The 22537-nt window shown below is 39.5% G+C and overlaps 1 long non-coding RNA gene across 2 annotated transcripts; it reads left to right on the forward strand.

The window, feature by feature from the left end:
* The first annotated feature begins 3455 nt into the window (after window positions 1-3455).
* On the forward strand, window positions 3456-22279 carry LOC134759531 (uncharacterized). Of its 2 annotated transcripts, XR_010135821.1 has the most exons (5): window positions 3456-3597; window positions 7542-7653; window positions 19632-19791; window positions 21325-21532; window positions 21935-22092. It is a non-coding gene; the product is annotated as an uncharacterized LOC134759531 (long non-coding RNA). The 2 variants fall into 2 exon arrangements; XR_010135822.1 differs by having other exon boundaries at window positions 21325-22279.
* Window positions 22280-22537: the final 258 nt, after the last annotated feature.

Genomic DNA, 22537 nt, shown 5'->3' on the forward strand with positions numbered 1-22537 from the left:
TCCTCACTACCCATAGTGCTCCCAGAAACAACAATAAAGCCTACCAGACTCCAACATTTCTTAATGGGCCCGTGAGTTAAAGCCTTTGTTGAAACTTAGAGCTAAGAAGAGTGTTGGTGATTCTTTGGTACAACCTCTTCAATTTGCGAATGGAGAAATGGAGGTCCAGAAAGGAGACATGATTGTCCACGAAAAAAAAAAAAAGGTCATATAGCTAGTTAGCGGTAGAATTCAAACAGACCCATGTCTTCCGACTTTCTCTATTAGCCTGCATCTACCGTGCTATGCTGTGGTCACAATGGGGAATTCTCATGCTTTGCATGCTTTGAGGGGTAAATTGTACACTCTTCATGTTTGGTTCCTACAACCACTTTGTTAGAAGGCTATAACAATTAGTTCATCATGTGTGCTAAGTTCATAAAGAAGGAATGTGCTTTGCTTAAGAATGCAAGTTTCACCAGAAAGGAAGTAGAAATTTATAAAATAGGAAAATTCAGGTTTACATAATTTTAGGCCATATGAGTAGAATTTTTATATAGTAGATTCTAAAATTACTGTTTTCCATTATCATAATGTAGAGTCCCAGAACCATTACCCTAGGACAAGGAAAGACTTTGTCTGATAGTTGTGTGTTTGAGTGCAGGAAAAGACAGGATGTGGTTACATAACTTTGGTGTTTTGACCTTGGTCTTGCTTCATTTTGAAGGTTTCTAACCTTGTTTGCCGGTACCTTCATGAGTATGTGGAAGATGAGATCATTGCTTCTCTCACAAAACAGTGCAATGAGAACATTATCTGTGACATTATGGAGTCTGGGAATCCAGTGTAGCATCTGACTCAGTGCCTAGCCCAATAGGAGGCACTCATGGGTTATTTTTTGAGTTGAGTTGAGATGAGGCCTGCAGGTCTGCAGCAAATTACTATTGATGCCATCTTGAACAAGTCGTTTTCTTTCTCCAAGCTCACTCTTCTCTCTTACAAAATAACAGACAAGAACAAGACAAATTCTGACATTCCTTCCCACTCAGAGATTGGCATCCCTTTTAAAAAAAATCCCAGAAGTTTGGACTTAGGAGACCCTTTGAAGGTCAATTAGCCCAACCCACAGCTTGTTCAAGGCAGAGCCAGATTATTCAAAGAAGTAGAGATTTGGCAACTTCATGGCTTGTATAATAGTGGAAATAAGCCAAAAAGAATAATTGAGGTTAAAAAATTATTTGAGGGCCAGAATTACTCTGTTTGGTCAATATCCATCGCATTAATGAGGAATAGTTAAATCTCTATTTTGCTTTGGTTTTCTCCTTTGCTCTCTACTGATATATAACATATATACATCAGTAAAATGCACAAGTCTTACGTGTACAGTGTGAGGAATTTTTACGTATGTATCCACCCATGTAACTATCTCACAAATCAAGATACAGAACATTTTGACAACTGGAGAAAGTTTCCTCATGCCTTCACTACCCTCTCTCAAGGGATAGATCTAATTTCTATCACTGTAGGTTTGTTTTGCCTACTTTTGAACTTTATATGAAAGGAACCACAGCGTATATAACCCATTGTGCCTGACTTTTCACTCAACCTTGTGTCTAAGATTCATCCATATTGTTGCATATGTCAGGAGTCTTTTTGTTGTTGTTGCAATGTGTGAATTGTAAGACTACCACAACTTAAGAATTCATCAGTGCAGAGTATTAGCTACAGACGAGGAGAAAAAGTTAGAAGATTTGTGTCCTAATCTTATTATGAAGTAGCTACATGAACCTCTCTCTGGGCCCATTTTCCTCAACTGTGAATGAAGAGGTCAGGCTAAAGAATCACTAGCAATTTTTCTAATTCTAAAGGCCAAAGAATGTATGTGAATCACAGACCAAACAAGCATCTGGAAGATATGAAAAAAATCACATATCTGACAAAGAACTCATACTAAGAATATGTAAGTGACTCCTACAAATCAATAAGCAAAAAAGAAAAGTCAATTAAAAATGGGAAACATGAGTGTGTGCATGTGTGTGTGTGGTATTTGCTGCTGTTGTTGTTATAGTAGAGAAAAAAATTGTTCAGTGGGAAACCTTAGGGTCGTCATGATGACCGTGTAATAAATATTTTCAAATATGCAGAAATGTTGGGCCATCCACATGATGCAGAAGCTGATTTTTGAAAAAGGATCCCTTTGTATTATTTTCTGTAAGGGAGGCACCATGTTTAATTTTAGTGAATGCATGAAATGCATGTAAAAGGGCTTCATAAACTGTAAAGCTCTCTGCAAATGAAAAGCATTATTATTATTATTATTCCAGATACAATATAAGTGCAGCTGACATCAACCACCATTTATCCCAGTTGCAGGTGTAACAACCAACAAGGGTATTTTCCTTTGTTACTTTGCCACAGCTGTGAGAGAGCATCTGAATCCAATACGTAAATAACAGCTGTGATTTTAATTGAGACTTTTGAGTGGATAAGCAAGGTGTACACTGAACGCATAGCAACAGATAGGTTTTCATTTGGGCAGCCACATTATTATTTCCTCAGACTTTGAAAAGGGAAAGTTTTAACAGGCCTCTTGGAAGTGACCCTTGTTTTTCCCCCCACCTGTTCGCAGTTACTGTCACAGAATGTGTCATCACTCTCCCACGCGCACAGTGGGAAAACAACTTTGCCATCCAGAGCAAAGGGAGTTTTTATGCTGTGTCAGGGATACAAGAGTCTGTGTATGGTTCATTGTCCATTTCCCAATTAGGCTCCCTCCCTAGGCGTTGGAGCTTCCTGCCCAGAGAGCCTGCCTGGACTCCTTATCATTTCAGCAGAAGTAAGTCAGCATGAGAAGCCACTGCAAATCAGATTTTTGCCAGAATGCTTGTGGTCTCTGCCTTGCCCTTTTTTTCCTCAAGATTTTGCAACTCTGGTCTTGTCTTAGGAGGGTGAGAAATTATCCCATCAATGTAATCAACCCAGATTGGTCAACCAAAGGGAATTTGCTTGTTGAATCACATTTGCTGCTAGTATGTTCTTGGACAAGGGTATCTCCATGTCCCTTGACTGGGGTGTCTAACTATTGGGTATTCTCTTTATTGTACTGGGCATAGATGTGTTTCAGACTTTGTATTTGCCCCTTCAAGCTGCCCTTATGATAGATTTAGCAGCTCTGTAGTAATACATACTGAAAACTAATCTAAACACTATATAGCTGTAAAGTGGAAAGAGTTTGAAAGCCCAGCAAATCTGAATTGGAATCAAAATTTATCACTATACCTGGGTGATAAGCCTCAGCTGCCTTATCTGTAAAATGGGGATTAAAATACCTCCCTAGCTCTGAAGATCATTGTAAGGTCAAGAGAGGCAATGCATGTACACCTTCCCAGAGAGGGTCTGGCCCATAGTAATTGCCTCATAATTAGTGAGTGAGATGATTGTTCCATAAACTGTACGGCTGGGGAAGATCCCCCAATGCAGACACATGGCTAGCCCAAGTTTAACAGCAGCTTAATGGCAGATCTAGGAGAAAAATTAAGATCCAGAGCTGCTTTCTACTACATCTAAGAATTGTTTCCTCAGGTTTGGGGAGGAGACAGCAAAGCTAAACACTTCAAGGTAAATTATGATGCTTTGATGATTTCTTAAGCTGAGTGGTCTATAGTTCACTGGCGTAGAAGGAAGGTTTTTGTTTTAGAAATATCATCTCTGCTTATGTTTACAGCATATCTTTCCTGTTCAGCTAGAGGCATTCATATTGCTTTGAGGAGTTAGCATTGTTAGATTAGGATAGCAAAAAGAAAGAAACTAATAAAATAGATTCTTGCACCCCACAATAGAAACATGGATTCGAATGCTAAAGTGTTGACTTGCAAGAGCCAGGTTCTTTATGAGAGAGGAAAAAGCTTGAGAATCCAAAGAGAAGGTCTTTAAGGAAGCAAGTTGTCTATGACATAAAGTTAGGTTACAAAGAGAATAGGGGAAGAACCAGGTCACCCCACCCCCTCTCTGGGCTAGTGGGTAGTTGATAGTGACCTGATTGGAGGAGGGAGAAAAGTGGTGGGCTGAGGGTTGGGATGAAGATGCTAGAGGGGACCATGGGGAGGAGACCTGGCAAGTATAAGTGGACAGTGTACCTTGCTTTGCCATTTAGGAGAGGGCCATGTTAGCTGTCTCTCTCAGCCTTTGCTGTTGAGAACCTTCTGTAAACATATGCTTACATATCAACCCATCGATTTTCAGCAGAAGTGATACCCCACAATGTCCCCAGATTTTGCTTAGGTCCGTATGAGTTATCTATTTGGATATCTCTTTTTCATTGACCAAGGTCACTAATAAATACCATGAAACATAGCATGATTTCCAGAAGATGCTTGGAGATGTGGAGCATAGGCCCTCAGCATTTGTACTGGATGCAGCAACCATCCTCATGTCCTAGGTTTAATTTTAGGAGTTAATACAGCATGGCAATTAAGAATGTGGTCTCTGGCATCAGACTGACTGCCTTAGATCCTGGTTCTCTCCTCTTATTAGCTGGGAAATTTTGAGGAAGTTTATGAAACCCTTAGATTCTTAGCTTCCTTGTCTCCCCGATCACAGTATCATAATTTCTGCAACATAGTTTGCAGTGACTAAATAAATTAATACACAGGAAGGACTTAGTTAGAACAATGCCTGCTACATAGTATAGTTTAATAATTGCTAGTTGTAGTTGTTTTTACTGCCTGTGCCCAGCCAAATTTGTGTGTGTGTGTGTGTGTGTGTGTGTATGGTACAGAGCTAACAATCTCTGACAGCTTTTTTTTTTTTTTTTTTTTTTTTTTTGCAGTAACAAAAAGAGAAGTTATTTATTTACTATCTCACCTTTCTGGGGTTGTTAATTTGATTTTCTATTCATTCATTTGTATATGCTTTTAAGAAATATTTATGGAGCCACTTCTATGTGCCTATCAGGCACTGGGCTAACTGCTGGGGATAAAATGGCATGTAAGATAGGCGTATCCCTGCCCTCATGTAGTTTACAACTACAACTAGTCTATTCCAATAACTCTTTTCCCTTTATCTGATTTTGGGGCCTGGGCCAATCTCCTGAGGACATTTCCTAGTGCTGGCAATCAGGGTCCTGCAGCAGGCCATAAAATGCATGGTATATGGGTTTAATAATGTCAGGGGAAATTTTCAGTTAATCCCTTGGACTGTGGGTACACCCAGGATTCAAAGGCCAGACCAAAACGGCACGAAGATAAACAGAGAACTGGTAATTATCTGGTGAATTTGGGTCATGTGGAAAGCCAAACTAAATTACTTTCGCCAAGGAAAAAATGATTTTTTTTTCTCTTCAAATGAATTCGTTTTGGTAAGATTTTCATAGGGTCTTCCCTTCCTTGCTTTGCATTATTCAACCAGGTATTTCCTAGAAACAAGCACAGCGTGGGTAAAATATAAAGACAAGGACTTCGAGGGAAATGAAAACTGCTTGTCCACGGGGTATTTGGAGAGCCCTGGTCTTATTCCCAATATATAACATATAAGGAAAATTGTACTAAGTTGGCAGTGCTACCATAAATCCAGTCAGCTTGTAGGTGCTCTAATTTTGAACTAAGTCTGACAGCTTCTGTTTATTTGTGAAACAGATGTTTTAAGTTAAACGTTTCTTATGTCTTTTTGTTCGAAATTATATTATAATTTTGTATTTCTAAGGCAAAAGCTAATGAAGGGAACATGCTTAATTTTTAGGTTATGAGTAATTTATTATACTTTTAATAGAGGATTTCAATGTATTCCCCATCCAGGAAATGGTAATGGAAATTGCCTACTTCAACATGTAATCTATAAAATCTTGTTAAAAAGTGTAATGAGAATTTGTCACTTTGTCACCTAGCTGACCTTTTTTTACAACCCTGAAACTCAAAGTGAAGTGACACCTCCCTCAATTCAGATGAAATGCCTGCATATTTTACTGTATTTTCACCAAGAAATCCCTTCAGCCAAAATTTCAGCTAGTCCAAGTCCATTTTTAAGCAAAGTCCATAACCAGAAATTGGCACAAACATTTATGTATCATCCTTTCCATATTCAAAAGCTGTCTGAGACTCATTTGATTAAGCATAAAAATAACTCTGTGAATGTCATTAGAAAGGCTGCTGAACATTCCATGTCTGGTCCCTTGCATTTGTATTCTGGGGATGCATTATTAAGTCACTGCTAAGTCATTTCTCTTATAAGAACCTGATCATGCTCTCTAGAGTCTGAAAAAATTATTTTCATTTTGAGTTTAGAAGGCTTAGTTTTTCTATTTCCATTCAACAGAAAGGAAACAGCTGGTAAGTAGGGAAGGCCAGTGTATTTGGCTACTGTAATCTCCACTGCCTTCCCTGGTTAGCAGAATATCTTTATTCCAACCAGGGCTCCCTCCCTGCCAAATCTCCTTATTAAACTGAGTTGTGATTAGAAAAGAATAAATGACATTTTATTTCTTATGTGGCTCCTTTCAAACTTCCATACTCCTCTTTAAGTTTTCCTCTTACAAAACTTTTCCTTGGCCTTGGGCATTTCTTCTCCGTGGCAGACCTTCAACATTGCAAAGTTCCTGACAAGTCTTGTAGACTACTACTGAATGAAGCACCTCCTCATTCGTTCCTGTGGGATCAACTGTTATCCATGCACTGATTCATTCCATAAACATTAATTCTTACACACAAAATGGCCATGTGTATTCTAGACTCAAGTGGTCGTCTCTGAGGATCATGTATTGGTTCAAAAATGGGATGCTCTTTCTCTTTCTCAGATTTGTTTTTCTGTTAGGTGCAGGTGCTTTTTTCCAAAGTCAAGGAAGTCCAAAATGCAGGTTGCATATTGGTGGAATGGGTTCCAAATGTGGACAGATGTTGACAGAAGAAGTGTCAGTTGGGGAGCTTATTACAAATGGATATTTAGGGTCCCAGTTTCTAGAAGTTCTGAGCCAGTTGGGTGGGGCTCAGAGGTTTCTTATGTGCAGCTATATGTTGTCCCACTGATGTGTAGGGCTAGAGTGATAGCAGTGGATGTGGAGAACGAGGATGGATTGAAAAACGACCTAGGAGGCAGAGTGTGCAGGGCTTGATGGCCACAGATAGTTGTAGGAGTGAGAACAGAGGAGTTGAAGATAACCTGTGTATACATATTTGTTCTTAGTTCATTTGTAAAAACAAAAAGAATACTACTTATTTCAGCAATGGAAAATTACCCAGGATTGTTTCAACAAGGCAACACTAAAAATATTCCCCAAACAATTCTTTGGTATCAAAAAATAAATACCAGATGGAGTATACACTTTTTGATTGACTGCAAGGAATTTATTGAAGGTTGAAAGAAAGTAAAACTTAATGTTGCATTTAGCAAAGACTTTGACTTTTCTCCTTTGTACATTCAACCTGGGGCCATAGTGAAAGTCATATTGGGGATAAAGTGTCACTATATATTTGTAATTCAGAACTTCAAAAGGACCTTCTCTGTTGATGTAGTTTTCTACTAAAGTTGTCTTGCCTGCCACAATGAGCATTTTTTTTTTTTTTCTGAGACAGGGTCCCACTCCATTGGCCAGGTGCAGTGGTGTCATAATGGCTCACTGCAGCCTTGACTTCTTGGGCTCAATAGATCCTCCTACCTCAACCTCCCAAGAAGCTTGGAGCACAGGTATGTGCCGCCACATCTGGCTAATTTTTTGTAATTTTTTTTTTAAGAGACAGCATTTCACCATGTTGCCTGGGCTGGTCTCAAACTCCTGGGTTCAAGCGATCCACCCACCTCTACCTCTCAAAGTGCTGGAATTCCAGGCATAAGCCATCATGCCTGCCCCACAATGAACATTTTATACCTTTTATGCTCACTTCAAACTTCCACCCTCCAGCCCACTTCTTCGCCATTATCCTCACTTTGAGTGATGGCCTTGAACTCTACCTCATGGAGAAGGTAGACATTATCAAATAGGCACACTCTACTTTTTCTGCTAAATCTATAAACCTACTTGCAGCTGCACTTTTTTTTTCTTCTTCTCGCCCCGCCATTATCATCAAGGAAGTAACATTTCTCCTGCAAGATTCTGGATTTTATGCCTTTTCATCTTCTCAAGGACTTCATTCTTCAAGTTTTCTCTTTTCTTTCTTTTTTACCTTTAGCCTCTAACTTTATACTGGATCATTTTTTTTTTAATTTCCATAGGTTTTTTGGGGAACAAGTGGCATTTGGTTACATGAGTAAGTTCTTTAGTGGTGATTTGTGAGATTTTGGTGCACCCGTCACCTGAGCAGTACACACTGAACACAATTTGTAGTCTTTTAACCCTCACCCCCTTCCCACCCTTTCCCCCTGAGTCTCCAAAGTCCATTGTGTCATTCTTATGCCTTTCCATCCTCATAGCTTAGCTCCCACTTATGAGTGAGAACATACAACGTTTGGTTTTCCATTCCTGAATTATTTCACTTAGAATAATAGTCTCCAATCCTATTCAGGTTGTTGTGAATGCCATTAATTCATTCCTTATTTATAGCTGAGTAGCATTCTATCATTTACATTTATATATATACACACATATATAAAATACATATAATACACACACACACACACATATATATCTCACAGTTTCTTTATCTACTCGATTGATGAGCATTTGGGTTGGTTCCACATGTTTGCAATTGCGAATTGTGCTGCTATAAACATACATGTGCCAGTATCTTTTTTGTACAATGACTTCTTTCCCTCTGGATAGTTACCCAGTAGTGGGATTGCTGGATCAAATGGTAAGTTCTACTTTTCATTCTTCAAATAATCTCCACAGTGTTTTCCATAGTGGTTGTAATAGTTTACATTCCCACAAGCAGTTTAGAAGTGTTCCCTTTTCACTGCATCCAAGACAACATCTATTATTTTTTGATATTTTGATTATGGCCATTCTTGAAGTAGTAAGGTGGTAACACATTGTGGTTTTGATTTGCATTTCCCTGATCATTAGTGATACTGAGCATTTTTTCACGTTTGTTGGCCATTTCTATATCTTCTTTTGAAGATGTATAGATTGTGATTTTCTCCCACTCTGTGGGTTGTCTGTTTACTCTGCTGACTGTTCCTTTTGCCATGTGAAAGCTCTTTAGTTTAACTAAGTCCAAGCTATTTATCTTTGTTTTTATTGCATTTGCTTTTGGGTTCTTGGTCATTAAATCCTTGCCTAAGCCAATGTCTAGAGGGGTTTTTCTGATGTTATCTTCTAAAATTTTTATAGTTTCAGGTCTTATATTTAAGTCTTTGATCCATCTTGAGTTGATTTTTGTATAAGGTGAGAGATGAGGATCCAGTTTCATTCTCCTACCAATTATCTTGCCAATTATCTCAGCACCATTTGTTGAATAGGATGTCTTTTCCCCACTCTATGTTTTTGTTTGCTTTGTCTAAGATCTGTTCGCTGTAAGTATTTGGGTTTATTTCTGGGTTCTCTATTCTATTCCATCGATCTAGGTGCCTATTTTTATACCAGTACCATGCTGTTTTGGTGACTATGGCCTTATAGTATCATTTGAAATCAGGTAATTTAATGCCTCCAGATTTGTTCTTTTTGCTTAGTCTTGCATTGGCTATGCAGGCTCTTTTTGTTTCCATATGAATTTTAGGATTGTTTTTTCTAGTTCTGTGAAGAATGATGGTGGTATTTTGATGGGAATTGCATTGAATTTGCAGATTCCTCTTGGCAGTATGGTCATTTTCACAATATTGATGCTACCCATCCATGAACATGGGATTTGTTCAATTTGTTTGTGTCTTCTGTGATTTCTTTCAGCAGTGTTTTATAGTTTTCCTTGCAGAGGTCTTTTACCTTCTTGGTTAGGTATATTCCTAAGTATTTTATTTTATTTTTGCAGCTATTGTAAAAGGGGCTGAGTTCTTGATTTGATTCTCAGCTTGGTCGCTGTTGGTTTATAGAAGAGCTACTGATTTGTGCATATTAATTTCACATCCAGAAGCTTTGCTGAATTATTTTATCAGTTCTGGGAGCTTTCTGGCAGAGTCTTTAGGGTTTTCTAGGTAAACAATCATATCATCAGTAAACGGCGACAGTTTGACTTCCTCTTTACCAATTTGGATGCCTTTATTTCTTTATCTTGTCTGATTGCTCTAGCTAGGACTTCCAGTACTATGTTGAAGAAGAGTGGTGAGAGTGGGCATCCTTGTCTTGTTCCAGTTCTCAGAGGGAATGCTTTCAACTTTTCCCTATTCAGTATTATGTTGGTTGCGGATTTGTCATTTTACTTTGTCATTTCTGTTAACATCAATACCTTTTCTAGCATCTTCCATTAAAAAAAAAAAAACTCTTAATTCCACAGCCCTGTTTCTGTGATTCCTCCTGGTCAACATTCTTTTTAAAAGTCTTGGGGGGAGGAGCCAAGATGGCCGAATAGGAACAGCTCTGGTCTACAGCTCCCAGCGCGAGCAACGCAGAAGACAGGTGATTTCTGCATTTCCATCTGAGGTACCGCGTTCATCTCACTAGGGAGTGCCAGACAGTGGGCGCAGGTCAGTGGGTGAGCGCACCGTGCGCCAGCTGAAGCAGGGGCGAGGCATTGCCTCACTCAGGAAGCGCAAGGGGTCAGGGAGTTCCCCTTCCAGGGGTGACAGACGGCACCTGGAAAATCGGGCCACTCCCACCCGAATACTGTGCTTTTCTGACGGGCTTAGGAAACGGTGCCCCAGGAGAGTATAGCCCGCACCTGGCTCAGAGGGTCCTACGCCCACGGAGTCTCGCTGATTGCTAGCACAGCAGTCTGAGATCAAACAGCAAGGCGGCAGCGAGGCTGGGGGAGGGGCGCCCGCCATTGCCCAGGCTCGCTTCCGTAAACAAAGCAGCCTGGAAGCTTGAACTGGGTGGAGCCCACCACAGCTCAAGGAGGCCTGCCTGCCTCTGTAGGCTCCACCTCTGGGGGCAGAGCACAGACAAACAAAAAGACAGCAGTAACCTCTGCAGACTTAAATGTCCCTGTCTGACAGCTGTGAGGAGAGCAGTGGTTCTCCCAGCACGCAGCTGGAGATCTGAGAATGGACTGACTGCCTCCTCAAGTGGGTCCCTGACCCCTGACCCCCGAGCAGCCTAACTGGGAGGCACCCCCCAGCAGGGGCAGACTGACACCTCACACGGCCGGCCAGGTACTCCAACAGACCTGCAGCTGAGGGTTCTGTCTGTTAGAAGGAAAACTAACAGAAAGGACATCCACACCAAAAACCCATCTGTACATCACCATCATCAAAGACCAAAAGTAGATCAAACCACAAAGATGGGGAAAAAACAGAGCAGAAAAACTGGAAACTCTAAAAAGCAGAGTACCTCTCCTCCTCCAAAGGAATGCAGTTCCTCACCAGCAATGGAACAAAGCTGGACGGAGAATGACTTTGACGAGCTGAGAGAAGAAGGCTTCAGACGATCAAATTACTCCGAGCTACAGGAGGATATTCAAACCAAAGGCAAAGAAGTTGAAAACTTTGAAAAAAATTTAGAAGAATGTATAACTAGAATAACCAATACAGAGAAGTGCTTAAAGGAGCTGATGGAGCTGAAAACCAAGGCTCGAGAACTACGTGAAGAATGCAGAAGCCTCAGGAGCCGATGCGATCAAATGGAAGAAAGGGTATCAGCCCTGGAAGATGAAATGAATGAAATGAAGCAAGAAGGGAAGTTTAGAGAAAAAAGAATAAAAAGAAACGAGCAAAGCCTCCAAGAAATGTGGGACTATGTGAAAAGACCAAATCTACGTCCGATTGGTGTACCTGAAAGTGACGGGGAGAATGGAAACAAGTTGGAAAACACTCTGCAGGATATTATCCAGGAGAACTTCCCCAATCTAGCAAGGCAGGCCAACATTCAGATTCAGGAAATACAGAGAACGCCACAAAGATACTCCTCGAGAAGAGCAACTCCAAGACACATCATTGTCAGATTCACCAAAGTTGAAATGAAGGAAAAAATGTTAAGGGCAGCCAGAGAGAAAGGTCGGGTTACCATCAAAGGGAAGCCCATCAGACTAACAGCGGATCTCTTGGCAGAAACCCTACAAGCCAGAAGAGAGTGGGGGCCAATATTCAACATTCTTAAAGAAAAGAATTTTCAACCCAGAATTTCATATCCTGCCAAACTAAGCTTCATAAGTGAAGGAGAAATAAAATACTTTACAGACAAGCAAATGCTGAGAGATTTTGTCACCACCAGGCCTGCCCTAAAAGAACTCCTGAAGGAAGCGCTAAACATGGAAAGGCACAACCGGTACCAGCCACTGCAAAATCAGAACGAAATGTAAAGACCATCGAGACTAGGAAGAGACTGCATCAACTAACGAGCAAAATATCCAGCTAACATCATAATGACAGCATCAAATTCACACATAACAATATTAACGTTAAATGTAAATGGACTAAATGCTCCAATTAAAAGACACAGACTGGCAAATTGGATAAAGACTCAAGACCCATCAGTGTGCTGTATTCAGGAAACCCATCTCACGTGCAGAGACACACATAGGCTCAAAATAAAAGGATGGAGGAAGATCTACCAAGCAAATGGAAAACAAAAAAATGCAGGGGTTGCAATCCTAGTCTCTGATAAAACAGACTTTAAACCAACAAAGATCAAAAGAGACAAAGAAGGCCATTACATAATGGTAAAGGGATTAATTCAACAAGAAGAGCTAACTATCCTAAATATATATATGCACCCAATACAGGAGCACCCAGATTCATAAAGCAAGTCCTGAGTGACCTACAAAGAGACTTAGACTCCCACACATTAATAATGGGAGACTTTAACACCCCACTGTCAACATTAGACAGATCAACGAGACAGAAAGTCAACAAGGATACCCAGGAATTGAACTCAGCTCTGCACCAAGCGGACCTAATAGACATCTACAGAACTCTCCACCCCAAATCAACAGAATATACATTTTTTTCAGCACCACACCACACCTATTCCAAAATTGACCATATACTTGGAAGTAAAGCTCTCCTCAATAAATGTAAAAGAACAGAAATTGTAACAAACTGTCTCTCAGATCACAGTGCAATCAAGCTAGAACTCAGGATTAAGAATCTCACTCGAAACCGCTCAACTACGTGGAAACTGAACAACCTGCTCCTGAATGACTACTGGGTACATAACGAAATGAAGGCAGAAATAAAGATGTTCTTTGAGACCAACGAGAACCAAGACACAACATACCAGAATCTCTGGGATGCATTCAAAGCAGTGTGTAGAGGGAAATTTATAGCACTAAATGCCCACAAGAGAAAGCAGGAAAGATCCAAAATTGACACCCTAACATCACAATTAAAAGAACTAGAAAAGCAAGAGCAAACACATTCAAAAGCTAGCAGAAGGCAAGAAATAACTAAAATCAGAGCAGAACTGAAGGAAATAGAGACACAAAAAACCCTTCAAAAAATAAATGAATCCAGGAGCTGGTTTTTTGAAAGGATCAACAAAATTGATAGACCGCTAGCAAGATTAATAAAGAAAAAAAGAGAGAAGAATCAAATAGAAGCAATAAAAAATGATAAAGGGGATATCACCACTGATCCCACAGAAATACAAACTACCATCAGAGAATATTACAAACACCTCTATGCAAATAAACTAGAAAATCTAGAAGAAATGGATAAATTCCTCAACACATACACCCTCCCAAGACTAAACCAGGAAGAAGTTGAATCTCTGAATAGACCAATAACAGGAGCTGAAATTGTGGCAATAATCAATAGCTTACCAACCAAAAAAAGTCCAGGACCAGATGGGTTCATAGCCGAATTCTACCAGAGGTACAAGGATGAGCTGGTACCATTCCTTCTGAAATTATTCCAATCAATAGAAAAAGAGGGAATCCTCCCTAACTCATTTTATGAGGCCAGCATCATCCTGATACCAAAGCCTGGCAGAGACACAACAAAAAAAGAGAATTTTAGACCAATATCCTTGATGAACATTGATGCAAAAATCCTCAATAAAATACTGGCAAACAGAATCCAGCAGCACATCAAAAAGCTTATCCACCATGATCAAGTGGGCTTCATCCCTGGGATGCAAGGCTGGTTCAATATACGCAAATCAATAAATGTAATCCAGCATATAAACAGAACCAAAGACAAAAACCACATGATTATCTCAATAGATGCAGGAAAGGCCTTTGACAAAATTCAACAACGCTTCATGCTAAAAACTCTCAATAAATTAGGAATTGATGGGACGTATCTCAAAATAATAAGAGGTATTTATGACAAACCCACAGCCAATATCATACTGAATGGGCAAAAACTGGAAGCATTCCCTTTGAAAACTGGCACAAGACAGGGATGCCCTCTCTCACCACTTCTATTCAACATAGTGTTGGAAGTTCTGGCCAGGGCAATTAGGCAGGAGAAGGAAATAAAGGGTATTCAATTAGGAAAAGAGGAAGTCAAATTGTCCCTGTTTGCAGATGACATGATAGTATATCTAGAAAACCCCATTGTCTCAGCCCAAAATCTCCTTAAGCTGATAAGCAACTTCAGCAAAGTCTCAGGATACAAAATCAATGTGCAAAAATCACAAGCATTCTTATACATAAATAACAGACAGACAGAGAGCCAAATCATGAGTGAACTCCCATTCACAATTGCTTCAAAGAGAATAAAATACCTAGGAATCCAACTTACAAGGGATGTGAAAGACCTCTTCAAGGAGAACTACAAACCACTGCTCAAGGAAATAAAAGAGGATACAAACAAATGGAAGAACATTCCATGCTCATGGGTAGGAAGAATCAATATCATGAAAATGGCCATCCTTCCCAAGGTAATTTACAGATTCAATGCCATCCCCATCAAGCTACCAATGACTTTCTTCACAGAATTGGAAAAAACTACTTTAAAGTTCATATGGAACCGAAAAAGAGCCCGCATCGCCAAGTCAATCCTAAGCCAAAAGAACAAAGCTGGAGGCATCACACTACCTGACTTCAAACTATACTACAAGGCTACAGTAACCAAAACAGCATGGTACTGGTACCAAAACAGAGATATAGATCAATGGAACAGAACAGAGCCCTCAGAAATAATGCCACATATCTACAAGTATCTGATCTTTGACAAACCTGACAAAAACAAGCAATGGGGAAAGGATTCCCTATTTAATAAATGGTGCTGGGAAAACTGGCTAGCCATATGTAGAAAGCTGAAACTGGATCCCTTCCTTACACCTTATACAAAAATCAATTCAAGATGGATTAAAGACTTAAATGTTAGACCTAAAACCATAAAAACCCTAGAAGAAAACCTAGGCATTAGCATTCAGGACATACGCATGGGCAAGGACTTCATGACTAAAACACCAAAAGCAATGGCAACAAAAGCCAAAATTGACAAATGGGATCTAATTAAACTAAAGAGCTTCTGCACAGCAAAAGAAACTACCATCAGAGTGAACAGGCAACCTACAAAATGGGAGAAAATTTTTGCAACCTACTCATCTGACAAAGGGCTAATATCCAGAATCTACAATGAACTCCAACAAATTTACAAGAAAAAAACAAACAACCCCATCAAAAAGTGGGCAAAGGACATGAACAGACACTTCTCAAAAGAAGACATTTATGCAGCCAAAAAACACATGAAAAAATGCTCACCATCCCTGGCCATCAGAGAAATGCAAATCAAAACCACAATGAGATACCATCTCACACCAGTTAGAATGGCAATCATTAAAAAGTCAGGAAACAACAGGTGCTGGAGAGGATGTGGAGAAATAGGAACACTTTTACACTGTTGGTGGGACTGTAAACTAGTTCAACCATTGTGGAAGTCAGTGTGGCGATTCCTCAGGGATCTAGAACTAGAAATTCCATTTGACCCAGCCATCCCATTACTGGGTATATACCCAAAGGACTATAAATCATGCTGCTATAAAGACACATGCACATGTATGTTTATTGCGGCATTATTCACAATAGCAAAGACTTGGAACCAACCCAAATGTCCAACAATGATAGACTGGATTAAGAAAATGTGGCACATATACACCATGGAATACTCTGCAGCCATAAAAAATGATGAGTTCATGTCCTTTGTAGGGACATGGATGAAATTGGAAATCATCATTCTCAGTAAACTATCGCAAGAACAAAAAACCAAACACCGCATATTCTCACTCATAGGTGGGAATTGAACAATGAGAACACATGGACACAGGAAGGGGAACATCACACTTTGGGGACTGTTGTGGGGTGGGGGGAGGGGGGAGGGATAGCATTGAGAGATATACGTAATGCTAGATGATGAGTTGGCGGGTGCAGCGCACCAGCATGGCACATGTATACATATGTAACTTACCTGCACATTGTGCACATGTACCTTAAAACCTAAAGTGTAATAATAATAATAATAATAAAAGAAAAAAAAAAGTCTTCTACACAATTTTTTCTTCATTTCCACACCTCTCACTCATTCTTTACTTCAGCCTCAAATGATGTTTGTTCTAATTCACCAAAGCTACTCAAGAAAAGCACAAATATCCTTTACATTATAAAATACCTTACTGAATATTTTATTACCTTTCAATGCAGTAGAACACTAACTGGCTCCTTGCAACACTTTGTCATCCTGACATTAATTTGGGGAAATTCTCAGCCATTATTATTTCAAATATTTCTTTTGCTTTTTTCTCTTCTCCTTCTGGTGTTCCTATTGTACATATGTTACACCATTTGTAGTTGTCCTACAGTCCCTGGATATTTTGTACTGTTTTTATCCTCAGTATTTTTTCTCTTTGTTGTTCAGTTTTTAAGTTTCTATTGCTGTATCCTCATGCTCAGAGATTCTTTCCTCAACTGTGTCCAGTCTACTAAGAAGCCCATCAAAGTCGTTCTTTATTTCTGTTATGGTGTTTTTGATGTCTAGCATTTGTATTTCATTCTTTCTTAGGATTTCCATCTGTTTGCTTACATTGTCCATGTGTTCTTGGATGCTATCTCCTTTATCCATTAGAGCCCTTGGCATGTTAATCACAGTTGTTTTAAATTCCTGGTCTGATAATTCCATTATCCCTGCCATATTTGGTTCTGATGCTTGCTCTGTCTTTTCAAATGATGTTTTTGCCTTTTGGAAGGGTTTATAATTTTTTGGCAGTTGGATGTGATGTATCAGGTAAGTAAGTCCCTTGTAACATGGGGTAAGCTGTGGGGAGCAGGCAAGCAATCTATAGTCATATACTTAGGTCTCAGTCCTTTAGTGAGTCTATGCCTTTGAACTGTGAACTTCAGAAGTATGTCTCAGTTTTTTCTTCCCTTTTAGGTGGAACAGAATGGCTAGAGTGGGATGGAGTTGGGTATTCCTTTCCCCCAGGTCAGTTAGTTTCTGATGATACCCTAGGAGGTTAGACTCTGATTAATTAGTTTATTCTGGGGAAGATCTTGTTAAGAGCAGAATTTCCTGGCCTATTTCCAAATGGTTCCCTTTACCATCCCCCTGATGGAAACATGAGGGGATTTTTCTCTTAGGCTTACTGTGGGAACTTGGTTGAGCTCCTGAGACCCCTAAAGTTTTTAATTATCTGGCTTGTCAGCACTGAGTCCCCAGTAATTAGTCAATTACAGTTCACGTGTTCCTCCACAGCACTAGTTCCCATGGCAGTTTCTGCTCATGAGCCTGTCCTGGGAAGCCATGATTCCCTATATTTGCCTGTCTGTCTCCAGTCTTGTGGATAGCAGTTTGCCTTGTGTCTTCCCCTCTCTTATGGATCCAAAAAGAGTTGTTGATTGTTCATTCTGTTCAGCTTTTTACTTGTTTTGAGAATGGAGTGTTGACTCCTAAGATCCTTACCTGCAAGGCCAGAAACCAGAAGTTCCTGTGTTAAGAACAGACTGTAAAAGATGAAAGGACGGAGTATTATTTTTCTAGGGATGCCACAACATACTACCACAAACAGAGTGGCTTAAGCCAATAGAAATTTATTCTCTCACAATTCTGGAGGCCAGAAGTAAGACATCAAGGTGTGAGCAGGGCCACTCTCTCTCTCTGAAAGCTCTAGAGGAGAATCCTTCCTTGCCTCTTCCAGCTCTGGTGGTTTCTGGCATTCCTTGGCTTGTGGAAGCACAACTCCAGTCTCTGCCTCCCTCTTCACGTGGCCTTTCCCCATGTATCAGTGTCTCTGTCCAAATCGCCCTCTCCTTTGTCTTAGAAAGACACCATTTATTGGATTTAGGATCTACCCTAGATCAGGAATGATTCAGTCATGGGATTCTTAACTAACCACATTTGCAAAGACTCTATTTCCAAACAAGGTCACATTAATAAGTGTGTGTGTGTGGGTGGTAGGGCTCAAATATATCTTTTTGAGGGATACAGTTCAACCCACTACAGCATTAAGTAACCAAATTAAATTTTAAGTGATCAGTGGCAGGGCTTATGATGACAGTGTATATATGAAGATTTGGTGTGTGCTTTTAGGAGAGAGATTATGAAATTTTCTGATGGATTTCATTTGGAGTGTGACAGAGCAGCATCAAAAATGACTTCGACTTTTGACTTGACGTAGGATGAATAGGACTTTTGACCTGACATAGGATGAATTTACTGGTCTAGAAAGATGCAAGTTTTGCGGGGAGAGGACTATGAAGACTTTCCCCAATTACTTTAATAATACAGCATAGAATTTAAGAGCAACGCCTCTGGAGGCAAATAGACCTCGGCTCACAAATAATGTTAACGTACCTTGGGGTATGTTACTTAATCTCCCTGGGTCTTGGGATTCCCATTTGCAAAATGGGTATAATAAAAATAATACCTCTCTCATAATATTATTGGAATGATTTCACATGATTATACATGTGAGCTATTAATAGTCAGTGGCAAACAGGCAGTGCTTCCCCTGTAAATCTTATCTATTCATCTCATTTTGAAAGGAGCCTACAGAGATTTGGAAGGCCCCTTCAAATGTACCATTCTTTTATTCTGACATCACTTTGGTGGATTAGGAAGACTGATATGGCAGCAGCATATAGATTAGACTGGAGTGAGAAGAGAAGGAGGCAGGGAGCCTACTAAGTTGTCCATTGAGGGATGTCAGTGGCACGAGAATAGTGGGGAAAGAGAAAACAGAGAGGACGTTATTGAGGGAACTGCACAAGACCTGGCAAATGATGCACTGTGAGAAAAGATAAAGATGTCTGACTTTCTAACTCTGGAAAGTTGGAACACAGTAACTGATGAAAATGGCAAAGTGGAAGTGTAGAGTAACCTTGGGATGAGAAAGGGGAAGGAGAATATTCAGTTTAGACTCACCAGATTGAAGTACTGACAGTATAAGAAGTTAGGCACCAAGTAGAATCATGGCATACAGTAAGTGCTCCATATCTGAATGGTTGGTAGATCTAGGTCAGTACTGTCCAATAGACATATGAAAGCCACAAATGTAAGCCATGGGTCATTTAAATTTTCCTAGTAGCCACACTAAAAAAAGTAGAATGAAACTAATTTTGATAATATATTTTATTTAACCTAATATAGCCAAAATACTTTCATTCCAATATGTAATTGCCATAAAATATTGATTATGTTATATTCTTTTTTTCAGGCTAAGTTTCTGAAATTCCATATGTATTTTATACCCACAGCACATCCCAATTTGTACTAGCCATATCTCGAGTGCTCACTAGCTGCTGTATTGGACAGTATAATTCTATGTGGAGGTGATTGTCAGGCAGTAGATTATGATAACTGCACTTCAAAAGAGAGACATCAATCTATAATCACTTGTATGGAAGAGGAAACCAGGTAATAGGATGAACTTTGTAAGAGAGGGAATACTAAAACAGAGGGGAACCTAAGACAGAATGGGGGAACAATTCATTTTGCAAAGGTTTGGTTTTTCCATTAGACTGCCCAGCCCCTGAAAAAAGGTGAATTAGTAATAGTGATTCAATGCATGTTTTTAACATATTGACCTCTTGGTTTTTTAATTCTACTATTTGGAAGCATCTTGTTCATGTATTTGTTTATTGTCCATCTCCTCATGACCATAATGTAAATCTGTTTTGCTCACAGTTATATTTCCAGAATAACATCTCTCACACATTAGTGCTCAGTAAATGCCTGTGAGATAAAAGCCTAATCTCTACCTTCAGAAAATTTACAGTATGATGGGTAAAAAACCATTACATAGAGGAAAAATATACTAATGATAGATTCATAGAGAATTAGATTCCTGATGAATGATATTGCTAAGGTTGGGTCCAGGAGTTCAACAGAGAGAAAGAGTCATTGATTTTGGAGGAGCCTAGAAATACAGAATTGAAACATGGTCTATGCCTTAAATGATGGCTAGCCTTTGAATATTTGGGAAGCAGGGGGAAGCTTTCCAAGTAGGGTGAATGACTTATGCAAAGGTGTGGTGCATGTGAATATTTTAGTTGCAATAGCTATTAAGAAAAAGAAAGATATCAAATTGAAAATGGTGGCCACTGAAGTTTTTCATAAGGTATGCCAAACAAAACTTTAAAAATGCTATATCAAATGGATTGAGAGAGGAGCACTGGTGAGCAGCCATTGCAATTGTCCAGAAGGCAATAAGGGTTGGACTAATAAGAGTGATGCGTTTGGGGGTAGGCAGGAGGAAAGATATAAGAGATGTTTGACTAATGATCTTAGCATATTTTGATCTCTATTTTTAAAAAGAGGCTGTTATTTAGCATAAATGACCTTGAAGGATGACCTAATGAGCATTGGATGTTTGAATGTGTTGCTGAGGAAAACTCCAAGGTTCTGAACTTGGTTGACTGAATTATGGTGCCATAGACAGAAAGTTCCAAATAGCAAATTGCTTTTAGAGGTGGAGACTGAGAGAGGAAAATGGGTTGAAGTCAAAGTGTTGGAAGATATCCACGTGGAAATTTCCAGTAAGCCTTCAGATGACTAAGGGATTCAGAGAATGTAGGCTCTTTCCAAATCTTCTGGTCTTTTTGCCTATATAGAAAGTGTTTACTTTATGTGTTTCCTTGTGGCTCTGTTGATTACATTTTTATGTGTGGTTTGGAGCTCCTCTGGCTTCAGAACTGTATTTGTTTTGGGCATAGTTGGAGTAGAGTGCTAACAAGCTCAAGGTCATAGGTTTGATCCCCAAAAGGGCCAGTTAGTTTCATGGAGAGGAAAATTGCACTCCATGGTTCACAGACTTGACCCCTAATCCTGTCTGCTTGTCTCAAAACTGTCTAGCATTGGTCCCAAGGGGGACCAGTGAGAAAGTGTGAGCAGTTGTGTGTACAATCTATTTAAACTACTGGAAGAATAACTCCAAGTGGGTTTATCTAGGTTGCTTCTTCAGGAAGTTTCGTCTGCCCTCCTTCCTCAACTCTTGGGACAGAGATCACCTTTTCAGAGACAACACCATGAACAAATGCACATGAAACTGTCATGCTCATGTCTGCCTGCATCTGCATTCCTATGTTCATTTACTTCTCAAGCAAAGGGCAGTGTGAGCATCCAGGAGCATATAGTTCTTTGGTACAAGTGTCTACTTGTAAGTATTGGAGTATTATCAGTTTGACTTTGAGAATTGGCTTACCAGTGTTGTACAAAAAAGCCCTAGAGAGCATGAATGTGCCCAAAAGACTCTCTAAGCAAACCTTTCCCCAACAGATTTTCCTTATCAGACTGCTTTTGCTTGCTTCATACTTTTACTGGGAAATACAAGTCAACACAGAATTCTTGTGAATTGGTCATACAAGGATACATCATAGAATGCTCAGTGTTCTTGAGAAGAATGCCGGTATCCATAAAACAGCTCCTAAACAAACCCACAGAAGGCATCTTCCACACAAGTAGAGTTACCAGCACCTGCTGGGATGGCATCTAAAATCTGTTTTTGTGGATACTGCATTTTTAAAAATCAGTCTTAGAGGTTCTCAAATTGCTTTTTCAGTTAACAGATATACCCTGGGTCCTACAAGAGTGACCCTGAAGAGGACTTGGAATAATGCTGTGCACACACTGAAAGATTCAAAATAAATCTCCATGGCTTAAAAAGGACTTGAAAATTCTTTTCAAGATCACTTCTCTTTCAGGGAATTGGAGATTGCTACACCAGGGATATTTCTCTTATTTGGCATTATGGAAAATTTTGAAGGCTGAGAAGTAAAAGACCAGACCATCAAATCTTATTTCATTGATTTCTAAGAATAATAGTGATGTCTTAAAAGAATATATTATGGAATAAATATGACTAAAAGTAAAAGGCAGAATAAAATTATATGCTGATGAATCCAGCAAAACTGGTTGAAAAATTCTTAGTGTTTGGTTTGTACACAGACAAGCAACATACTTATTTGCATTGTTCCTTCAAATTGATTACACTGAGGATAAATTATTTTAACGTTATAAAGGGACAGCCTGAAAATATCAAATAAGTAGTTAAAAATTATTACATGAAAACTTTGTATGTCTGCTGGCTGGGCTGGGCTGGAGTGAAGAAAGATAATTATGACACAGTAATAAAATGCTAGACTTGAAATTTTTACATCTGCAT

Source organism: Pongo abelii, chromosome 10, assembly GCF_028885655.2.
Source record: "Pongo abelii isolate AG06213 chromosome 10, NHGRI_mPonAbe1-v2.0_pri, whole genome shotgun sequence".
NCBI classification, from domain to species: domain Eukaryota; kingdom Metazoa; phylum Chordata; class Mammalia; order Primates; family Hominidae; genus Pongo; species Pongo abelii.